Genomic DNA, 10765 nt, shown 5'->3' with positions numbered 1-10765 from the left:
TACAGTGGTACATCACCTCCAAAAATTGCATCTTTGCAGGCCATGCCACACTGGTATTGCATTATGTGTGAGGCAGAGGGAGGTTTGTACAATATGAGAAAACTGAAATAGACAAACGTGAGAATAGGTTCACCAGCATCATTGGATGATCTGGAAAATACAAAGTGGTATATATGGATAATGCACAAAATATTCTTCCTGGATACTCTGAAGAATTCATTCAGAAGCCCATATCTTATTGTCTGCCATGGCAGCAGCTGGAGCTACGCAGGCCAAACCTTGCTTCACAAGCAAAAGTTTATGACAAAAGTGTACATGTGCACAACTCGAGCATTCTATGGAAAACTGCACACAAAAATACAAATCTTCATGCAGAAAGACTGAAGAATGGACTGAAGTGCAAAGTCTGATTTGGGGACAGGTTGGAGCAAGCTTCATGGTGGAACTGGAAGAAGCTTGATGAGTTTTGCTGAATCGAACTCCCAAATTGCCTCGCATCGGTCATTGTGCCAGTGCCAGTCAGCTGCTTGGCAGTGTGGGGAGCAGGGGAGAGCAGAACACAGACCTCCTCCTCAGAAATGCTGATCGGTGTTATCATGAATGTCCCAGCGAAGCTGTATGCATATAGTCCCTGGTCTGGAGAGATGAATCAGGTCGGCACCATGTATGTACCTGCGGAGTTCCTAGTCCAACTAGGCATTGGAACATGGGAGCCAGTTTCAGTGCATCAATGGGCGATGAGGATCAGGTGAAAGGCTGCATAAAACCAATCAGCTCCTTTTTCGGCCGGCGGGGGGGGGGGGTGTTCCATGTTTCTGCCCTGTGTTCTTAAATATCCAGGAAAGCACACATCCATGGGAAGCCCACACCCTTACAAGCAACACCTGCATGTGGTTTTTAAACTCCTGCATGTGATAATGCGCACATCATGCAGATGGGCAAACCTGTTGGCCTCCTGTATCTACAACTCCGTGTCTGATGGTCCACGGTCTTGCGCAGTGTTCTTGCACGATGGGGGGGGTGTTTGCAGCATGGGCCGTGTGTGCCTTATCCCGTTTTTATTTATTTATTTATTTTTATTTATTTTTCGATTTATATCCTGCCTTTTTCCTACAAAGGGCTCAAGGCAGCTTATATCTCCTCCATCATCTTATCCCCACAACAACAACCCTGTGAGGTAGGTTGGGCTGAGAGTCTGTGACTGGCCCAAAGTCACCCCGTTGGCTCCATGGCTGAGCGGGGACTAGAACCCAGATCGTCTGAGTCCCAGTCCCAGGCTCTTAACCACTACACCACACTGGCTCTCACCAGTTCTGGTGCAAAGGGCACAGATGGCATTGGCGTGTTCCTCCACCCACCCCCAGCAGAGGCATCTGCAGCCAGGGAAGATCTAATCCCTTGTCAATTTCTCCTCTGCTGGAAATGCCTCCCAGTTAGATGCAGAAACGGTGGAGAAAGTGCTGGACATTTTCACCAATGTTCTTTGCAGCATGCCTACACAGTTTAGCAAGCTTGCAGAGATATCCAAGCTCTATTTTAAATCAGACCAACACATGAAAGAGCTTCAAACAAACAAACAAACAAAAATACTTGTTCTTACCATATCTGTACCCGAAATAAGTCCTAGAAGATTACTGCAACATCCTCCTTTTTATTTCTTTATAGATTCATTGCATTTTGAAACTATCTAATGGCCTTTGAAATGTAATTTTTTTGCACTTTAATGTGTCTGAAGCAGTAACAGCAAAAACCTGTTAAGTCACCCAACCTGCCTAATGGAATTCTACAAGAAAGGGAGAAAATATCTAAAACCCTAAAACACACACAACAGAGTGATCGTAGGACCCCTACATCATCTGGGGGCCACGGGATACTTCAGATTCCCAGATCCCAGAGCAGAAACTGAGCTCCAGTCTGGCAGGGAGGAATCCGTACTTGTCTCGCCTCCCCTCACAGCCAGCATGGAAAGAGCTACACTAGCTGCCTCTCCAGGGTGGAAAACACAACCTCAGGTAGCAGGTGAAGGGGGCAGTTGAAATGCAGGAGACCGCAGTGACCTGGCTATGCTGTATCCTGTCTCATCTGCAGCCTCATTACCTCCCTCACCAAAGTGCCCCAGCTTAATGGCTGAAAATGACCGTCTAGCTAACATGCAGCGCAGGAAGACAGGCAGGCACGGAGCCCCTGCACGGCTCCTTCCACTCAGCATAAGATGCCCCTAATCCTCCAAGTCTGGGGGCTCACAAGCATCGAGGGCACAAACCGTAGTTGGCTGCAAACCTGAACTGCAATTGATATAGTTTAAACAGACCTTGCAATGTAATCCTTCCATGTCAATTATTATTTTTATGATTTAAGAAGAATGGCAAGTATTTTAGATTTGCTCAGTTGATGGAGCAGGTGCAAGGAGAGAGAGGGATCCAGGTGATTCAGAGTGAATCTGTGCTCTGTGATTTATATCCTGTAAATGCCATAATTTAAAAATACATAAGCACCCATGTTAATTATTATAATCATATATTATACCTATTATTTAGTACTTCTAAAATATTAAACACATGTGAATCAATGTTTACAGTGCCTCTCCAAAATGCTGAACTGTGCCATTTGGTGGAGGAACCTGAATATTAATTAAAATGCTCTAACCCTCAAGTGAAAAACAATGGTTTGTGTCCACAGTACAAAATCTATTTAGCACACTGTGTGTGCAGTTTGTCTTAGAGCATACAGTGAAAAGGAAGTTTGCAGTTCCCTAGTGAGCATGGGAATAAAATATCCATGTTTGCAAACATGCTTTCATTGTTCCCTTTAGATATTTAGGTGTTTGTTTAAAGCATCTTATGCATGCACATTAATGGGTAATTTGTGAAGTGCCTCTTGAGCCTTCGATTAAACAGGGTGCGTGGTTCTATGGACAAAGAGGAAGGATGGAGGATACACCATCCTCCTGCAACCTAGTGTGCTCGCGATGCTGTTTGGGAATGATGGGAATTGTATTCCAACACTAGGCAAAGGGTGGCCCCTGTGCAGCATTTCTGACCCTACCCAGATGCCAAGGCTGCATATATGGAACACCAGTCAGATTATCATCTCAATGCGCCTCTCCGGCTGAGCAGCAAGGCTGGTGGATTTACACTTTTCCCATTTCCCCTCTCACAAAGAGCAGCATGGCGCTACTGCTGCTTTGACCAGGTCTGCCAGTGCGTAGCTTCCGAGCTGGCCCAAAGCTGGATCTTCCTGGACTGGCAGCTCCAACGTCACTGGGGAGGGTCATCCACTCTGAGCCTTCATCCAGACTTCAGAGGAGCTCCCTGGGGTGTTGAACTCTCTCTCCCCGCTAGGTTCAGCACCACGCTGAGCTCCTCAGAAGCCCCAAGCACAACCTGGAGTGAATGAACCATCCCACCGAGGCTGGAACCATCTGCCTACACATGATGCCTGGTTCAAAGAGTCTCTACTCTGTGCTTGGAGCCTGACGTGTGCAAGAGCTTCCCTCTGTGCTTCTGTAAGTTGTGGAACACCCCGTTGTGTTTGCAGTGTGGACATCCTGCCTTGCTTGCAGAGCAGCCCTAACATAATGGGCATGGAAAGGCAGAACTTCCATTCCTTCTTATGTCAGGGTGCTTGGTGCACCCAGAATTCCCCAAGAAATCCCTAAATGAAGGGATTTGCCAGTGTTGGGAAGCCTGGAAGCTTGAGCCCAACAGTGTAGAGCTGTCTTCCCCAGCTTCCTGCCTGATCCAAGGATCAGGCTGAGGCAGATTTCTTTCCCTTGACTTCTGTCTCTAGGACAGGCTATGGTGCATGCATTTTTTTATACGCTAAAGAAATTTGCACACATTTGCACACATTTGCATTCATTCACACACTGGCACAACATTACTTAAATCACAGCACTGAGCTATAGTGCTATAGGCAAACCAGCACCCCAAAAGCACATGGATCTAGTACAACTTTCATAACCTGGGCCGATTTATGCCACTTGCGCTCAATCCACTTGCTTCTTACTCTCCCCACCAGATTCCTCACACATCCCTACGAAGGTTTTGCCTGCAGAAGATTCCAGGTTCAAACCCAGGCACTGTTTCTCAACCCGGATACCTTTGGGATGTTTCTGAGTTCTAATTTATGTTCCAGATGGCTGGGCAATCGGGACGGAGTGCATAGGAGTGTTGGCACATGTATGTGCAAAGACCCACGTAGATTGACTTCAGGACATAAGGCAGACTATTTGTGGCTGTTGTGGTTCAGTCCCTGGCATCTCTGGGCAGGGCTGGGAAAACATCCAGCCTGAAACTCCATGGTCATAGGAGTCAAAGCCTAAATAGGACAGGTGCTACACAAAAAACCGCACATATCTGGCAGACACATTCCAGTGACAGGCATAAATTAAGCCCATGCCACTAAGTTGAAAGCCTAATAGATGGAGGGAAAAGTAGCTGCTATAGCTAATAATTAGGTTCAGCCAGAGGGTGGATCATCGTGTGTGTGGACGGAGACCTGGAGGGAGCTGCATGCAACCAGATCCCTTGCTGACTTTGGCCACATGCGTGGATGGCATAAAAGGGCTTCGGTTGCAGGGAGAGGGGTGCCCAAGCCTCTCCGCTAAAGACCCGCCTCACTTTTGGTTACATTAAATGGCAGATCACTGCTGGAGACAAGCAGGAAATTAGCACTGTCTCAATTTTAGGTGAAGTCGTTAAGTTCGTTCGTGCTGATCCAATGAACATAACAGGCAGAGTTGTGCACTGAAATTCACACATTCCCAAATTTGGGTTGCATGCAAAAAAAAAAAATGCACACAATCAAGAAAATAATGTGGAAGAGCTCCTAATAGGGAAAATGCCTTGCAAAAATGTGTAATTCGGAAACAAACAACACTAGCTGCTTAGTTAGGAGTCATGTGCAAGATAATGCATTTGGATTCCATGCCAGTTTTGAAATAATGCTACCAACATTTTCAGGACAACCCAAGGAACTGGAGATGAATCCTCAGTCATTCAGTTCCAGCTACTCAACGTCCGGCTCCAAACTGTCTGGCAGCCAACACACTTTACACGACTCTGCCATATATTTGCCTCTGATGTTTTCAGTGTTGTCCAAACCATTCTGGTGGCATTTGAACGTTTCCATACCAATAACAGCCTGTATAACCTATATGTGCACTCGCATGCATTCCAGTTCTTTCCTTCATTTCTGGATAATACTGCACATTCCTTGCCCTGAAAAACACATGCAAAGGAGTGACCCCTGAGGATGACAACAATGTATAAAGCACCTCAAAAGTATTGAAAGTGAGGACTCAAGAGTGCACAATAAATTCCTGGTGCACAAAGGCCCTTTAATGTCACCAGTGCCTCATTTAAAATAAAAAAGTGCTAATCACAATGACACTGCAAGCCAGGCTCGTACACTGATTCTTCCTTAGCTCAGCATTCTTGCAGTCTTTTGCAAGAGGGTGAAGCGAAGGCATCAGCCACTAGGATCTGGAGTTCCCTTCTGCTGTAACGGGCTGTGTTTGGCATGCTGGGTTGTCAGCGGTAGCACAGACCGGCCCTGTGGTGAGTGTAGCCAGACTTGGTCGCATGATAAGACTCAGAATAAAACAAGATATGGAAATGGACAGCTGTGCCCAGGCTTTGGATGAAATGGAAGGTACTGGCATGATGGAGCAGCTTTGACCCTGCTGCTTTGGGGAAATCCAGAATCTTCCTTTGTGAGCAGAACCAACCCGCAATTCTTATTCGTCCCTTTCTGGAAGCTTCAGCGACAGGCACTAAAAATCCTCAGTGGTGGAGGCAGTGATGATCAGGTGCAGCAGCTTGCAAGGGGGAAGAATGTCTGCTGTTGGTTTTAGTCATGAGCATCATCCCTGTAATTTCATGGGATTATTACAAATACTCAAGCCGGCTAAAGCAAGCAAAGGGGTTTCTTCCAGGTATATCTAGCCTTAAAGTACAGGTTGCAAAAAGAGTGGCTGCCAGTGGCTTTTCCTTCGGGCTGGCTGGTCGCATGCCACCTTCCCAGGCACCTTGTGCAGTGATGGAGCGCACAGCTGGTGGCTCAGGGCCTTTCCTGGAACGGGCATCCACCCACTGGTCCCTGGTCCAGCTGAAAGCCAGCTGGAAGAAGGCCCAGGCAGCCCCCCAGTGCAGGCGAAGGGCAGAAGGGCAACAGAGGCCCAGGCAGCCCATGTATCCACACATCTAGCAGAAATCCCCCTGCCATTCCGAGCTCTTGGTCAGGGAGCATTATGGGGGCAGTTTGCAGCCTCCTGAGACGCTAGCCTCCTCCAGGGGAAGGAGGCATGCAGCCCTGATGATGCTGTTGGACTGCAGTTCCCATCATCCCTAGCCAGCATAGCCATCAGCGAAGTACAGTATAACAGCACCTGGAGTGCTGCATGTTCCCCATCCCTGGGGTAGGCCATGGGTCCAAATTCAGAAGTAAGCCAGGCAAGCCCGACTCTCATCCAGGTCCTTCCAGATGTTTTGGACTTGCAGCTGGCCCAAGGACAAGATGGTAACCCTTCCTCCAATGCCATGAGCAGAAACCACCCAGAGAGTTTTGGCTATGGGTGGTACACAAATGGTATTAATAATAGTAATTTTTTTCACATACTTCCCTAAATACGTGGAATTGTTGTAATTGTTCTCTGATGTCAATGCAGCATGGCTCAATCATTCCTTTTCTTTTTGCTGTTCCTCAGTTGCCCTGTCCCCATACTGGGGATGATGGGATGACTCATGGGCAGAAGGCAGTGGGCCTCCAAGGAGGTGTGGACAGGGGAAGGGAAGCCCTGTCCTGACTTGAGAGAGCCAAGTGTTGGAAGGAGAGTTGAGCATTGTCGTCATGGCAGCACTGCCGATGCCACACCCCAATCCTTCCCTAGAGTGGTACCCTGCGGATATTTTAGACTACAACACCCATCAACCCAGGATAGATGAGAACGATGGGAGGTGTAGTTTGACATAAGCTGGAGGGCACTGCATTGGGGAAGGATGGTAGAGACACTTCTGAATTAGGAGGATGGATTGTGTGACTTGGTAGAAGGAAGCTTATCCGTTTTCTACCCAGATCTTTGCATCTTAATTTTGTATTGAAACATTTATGGGTGAAAATTTTCTTACTCATATGGTCATGTAGAGCATTTTCTGTGCAAGTTGCAGGATTGTTGTTTTTTTCTGTTGTTTTCCCCAGCAGTCTGCCATGGGTTGCTAAGGTTAAGGATCTATCAGCTTCCACAGAATTAGAGAAAATTATTCCAAAATTGAAACCTTTTTTTTCGTTAAGGGAGTGGTTCAGTCTTAAGAAGCACACCCTTCTTTTGTTTTCTGACTTCTTTGTCGGCTTTTAAGGAACAGGCTGCCACTAGGGGTCACTATTTAACATTTATGCCTTGAGTTCAGAAAGCAATAGCTCTGCTTTATCACTGGGTGACATTGTTTGCCACTCGTCTCTTTTCCACCCAGGATGTTATGAAATGTTACATCCAGACAAAATGAAACACAAACAGAATAATAAACCCCCATCCAAATGTCATCTGTGAGCTTCCAAAGAAACAGAAAGTTCAGGTCAAATGCCACCTTCAAATGAAGAGACGTCAGAAATTTGTTTCAGTTTGGTTTGTGAATTTACCAATATTCGCACATTTCTCCATAGTTGGGACAAAAGCCGTTTTGAAGGGGAAATCTGAACATTGATGGATGTGTCCGCCCAGGCCCAGTGTTGGACTTGACCCAACTGGCTTAAGATCAATATAACAGAATGTTATCAGCTGTGTATTAAATTAGCATAATAGAATGCTTTGTGTATTGAGTAAGCATAATAGAAGGCTTCATGTATTAAAATAGCCTAATAGAAGGTTTATCAGTTACCCCATGCATATACAGAGTGTTACTTTAGCAAATGGGCAAGTTTCATCAAAGGCGTAAAACTTAAAAGGATAGACTAACTGCAAAGCCGCTCCGCTTTTTGTATCGGAAAATAGACTAACTGCAAACCGTCTCGCTTCTGTATCATGCTAGCTTGCTTTAGGCTGCCAATAAACAATTTTCCATTTGTTTGTAACCTGGTATAAAAATTCTGCTTTCCCTCTGCAGAGGGCCGGCACTCAATCCCACCCTTGTGAGATTGTGCTGGTCCCTGTGCAGGCAATAAAATCTGTTCTAAAAATACCAACTGGTCTCTGGTCCCTCTAAAACTGTGGGATACAACACCCAGCGCTCGAAGGGGTTTGCACCTCTGCATCTGGGTGTGAATCATGCTGGCGCTTTGTTAGCGTTGCCCGCCTCTTTTTCCCCACAGGCGCCTCAGCTTTCTGTTATATGACCAGCAGGTAAACAACAGGTAAACGATATGGCCCTCTCCGTATTGAATATCTCTTGAATTTGGCTACTGCAGGAGGGTGAGAATTCTATTTAACTTTGTTTTTTAAAAGCATTTACCAACATGAGCACAGTGCTTCATATCTGGGAGAGAAAGAACCTTAGATTTAAAAAAATGCCGATCTGGGAGAAAGCAAAAGTGACAGGTCCAGACAATGCCATTCTTAGGCACAAGACAATAAACAAATTGATTGGTAGGGTCAACTTGGTTCAACATCGCCTCCGTAAAACTACAGGGATGCAACCTATGTGTCCTGTCATTGCTAAAGGGAAATAATGATCGTGCCCATAAGCACAGGAAACTGACAACAGTGTTTCTCCTGAAATAATGGACATTAGTGCCAGATCATTATGCCATATCCAGGGATGGGATGAGGCGGATGTTACATTTGTTTTGCTTCCTGTGGGCATGTGCCTAACTGAGGAAGTCTGAGGCCACCCTGTAGAGATAATTTTCACTGGGCGAACCAGTCCTTTGACTCTGCTGCAGAATATAACTTTTTAGGGGAGGTGCAGCAAGGCCTAGCAAGCCTTGTGGGCAGGAAAGTCACATGGTATGGCCTTGTGGAGGACTCTGGGCTGGTTAACCCTAGAGCAGATCCAGGCAGTGGAATCCTGAAATGGCAGATGAGACCATTTCCGATTTCAGGTGGGGAAAGCGCAACTTTGGGTGGCTCCCATATCAAGCAAATGGAAAGCTCAGGGGGCCGCTTTAAAGCAGAAACGGCTCTCTCTCGCTCCCTACCCCACACACACAGAGCATGAAAAATACGGTCTCACACCTAAGTCTGAACTAGGGATCTGGAGGAATCCCTTTTGAGGTGGGCTTCTGCTTGCTCCCCTGGGCTCGGCTCCCAGACTCCGGTCCGCCGTGTCTCAGCCCCGGGTCCAAGTTTCCCAGGAATGGAGCCCCACATGCGGCTCTAGGGGAGTCCTCCTTCCACATCATGCACTGCAGCATTTGTGCTGGTGTTTGCACAACCTTTGCTCTGTGAGTGTTTGTGGACTTCCTTTTGGCATGGCTCTCTTTCTAAGACTGGGCCAAACATGAGAGGAAGCCCGCAAATGCAAGAGGGATGGATTCTGGGGAATTTCATGCCAACCCTTATCCAAACTGGTATAGTCCATTGCCCATCCCAAGACATGCGCTGGCACCGTTTCCTCTGCACAGGGAGACTGGACCTCACAGAGGTTCAGTCACAACTAGTCATCCTTGTGTAACTGAGAAGAGACCAAAGGAAGCTGGAAACACAAATGCAAGACAGAATCCAAGTGCATGCATGCAGTTTATTGGAAATACAGAAGAGGATTAGTGTTCTTAACAAGAAGCAAAGTGTAGGCAATGACATTACAACTGTGCAGATACAGAAAATACAAGACATCCTCATCAATCCTTAAATAGACTAGTAGTGCATGCATTGAAGTGTGGCCAAAGCATATACCAGTGCTTAATTATTGCAATCAGAGCTAAAACCAGAATTTCACACAGCACAACTAAAGATTCCTATTACATCCTTTCAGTTTCAAATGCTACTTTGGTGTCTGAAACTCTGCCCCTGCCAGCAAAATCTGTGCATGGATACATGAGCAACACGGATATACACAAGCCGCACCCACCCACTACTCACCCCCACCTCAAAGCTCTTAAAGAGTCGGACTGTAATTAAAAACTGCAGATTTTGAGTGCAGCTTCTAACCACCTGGCACTATAAATTCAGCCTCACCCGATGTGTTGCAGGTCAAGATGGAAACACGCTGTGATTTATAGTAAAGTAAGTGATCTAGCATGATGAGAACATGTGTGCGAAAGGGTTCAGTAAAAATAACTCTTTATATAGAAATATATAAATCCGTTCCTGAGTGAGAGTGAGGGCGAGAGATAGGTGTTATTTCTAATCCCATCTTGGGCAGTTCAGGCATCACTTCCCTTTCTGAAATGTTTTGCCAGGCTCTGTAGAATGGGGAAGAGTTCTTGCATTCAAATACAGTGGGCGCCAGTTGAGCCTTTTCCAAAAGACTCAGGATTAAGGAATGGGGGAAGATTTTCCAGAAGACTCAGGGCTGGAGGAAAAGCATGGAAGGAGCAAGGGAGGCGATTTGCTCGAAGAGCCAAAATATCTCCCAAAGACAGCTGTTGCCATTGAACTCAAGCTACAGGATTTATTTATTTATCTACAACTTTACTATACCATCCCATACTTATGCATCGCAGGACAGTTTGCAACGGTGGGATGTCATTCTGATGGGCATCAGTGGGCTATGTTTATTTGCTTGTTTTCGGCATAGGTCTGGCATAGCTTTTTTGTTAGTGCACGGATGCTTCTGGCCATGAATCAAACGATCCACCCAGCTGCCCACAGGCAGGGCGCATGGAGGTT

The sequence above is a fragment of the Varanus komodoensis genome, unplaced genomic scaffold, assembly GCF_004798865.1.
Source record: "Varanus komodoensis strain SLA01 unplaced genomic scaffold, ASM479886v1 scaffold41, whole genome shotgun sequence".
In the NCBI taxonomy this organism is placed as follows: domain Eukaryota; kingdom Metazoa; phylum Chordata; class Lepidosauria; order Squamata; family Varanidae; genus Varanus; species Varanus komodoensis.
Note: the sequence above shows the minus strand (reverse complement) of the source record.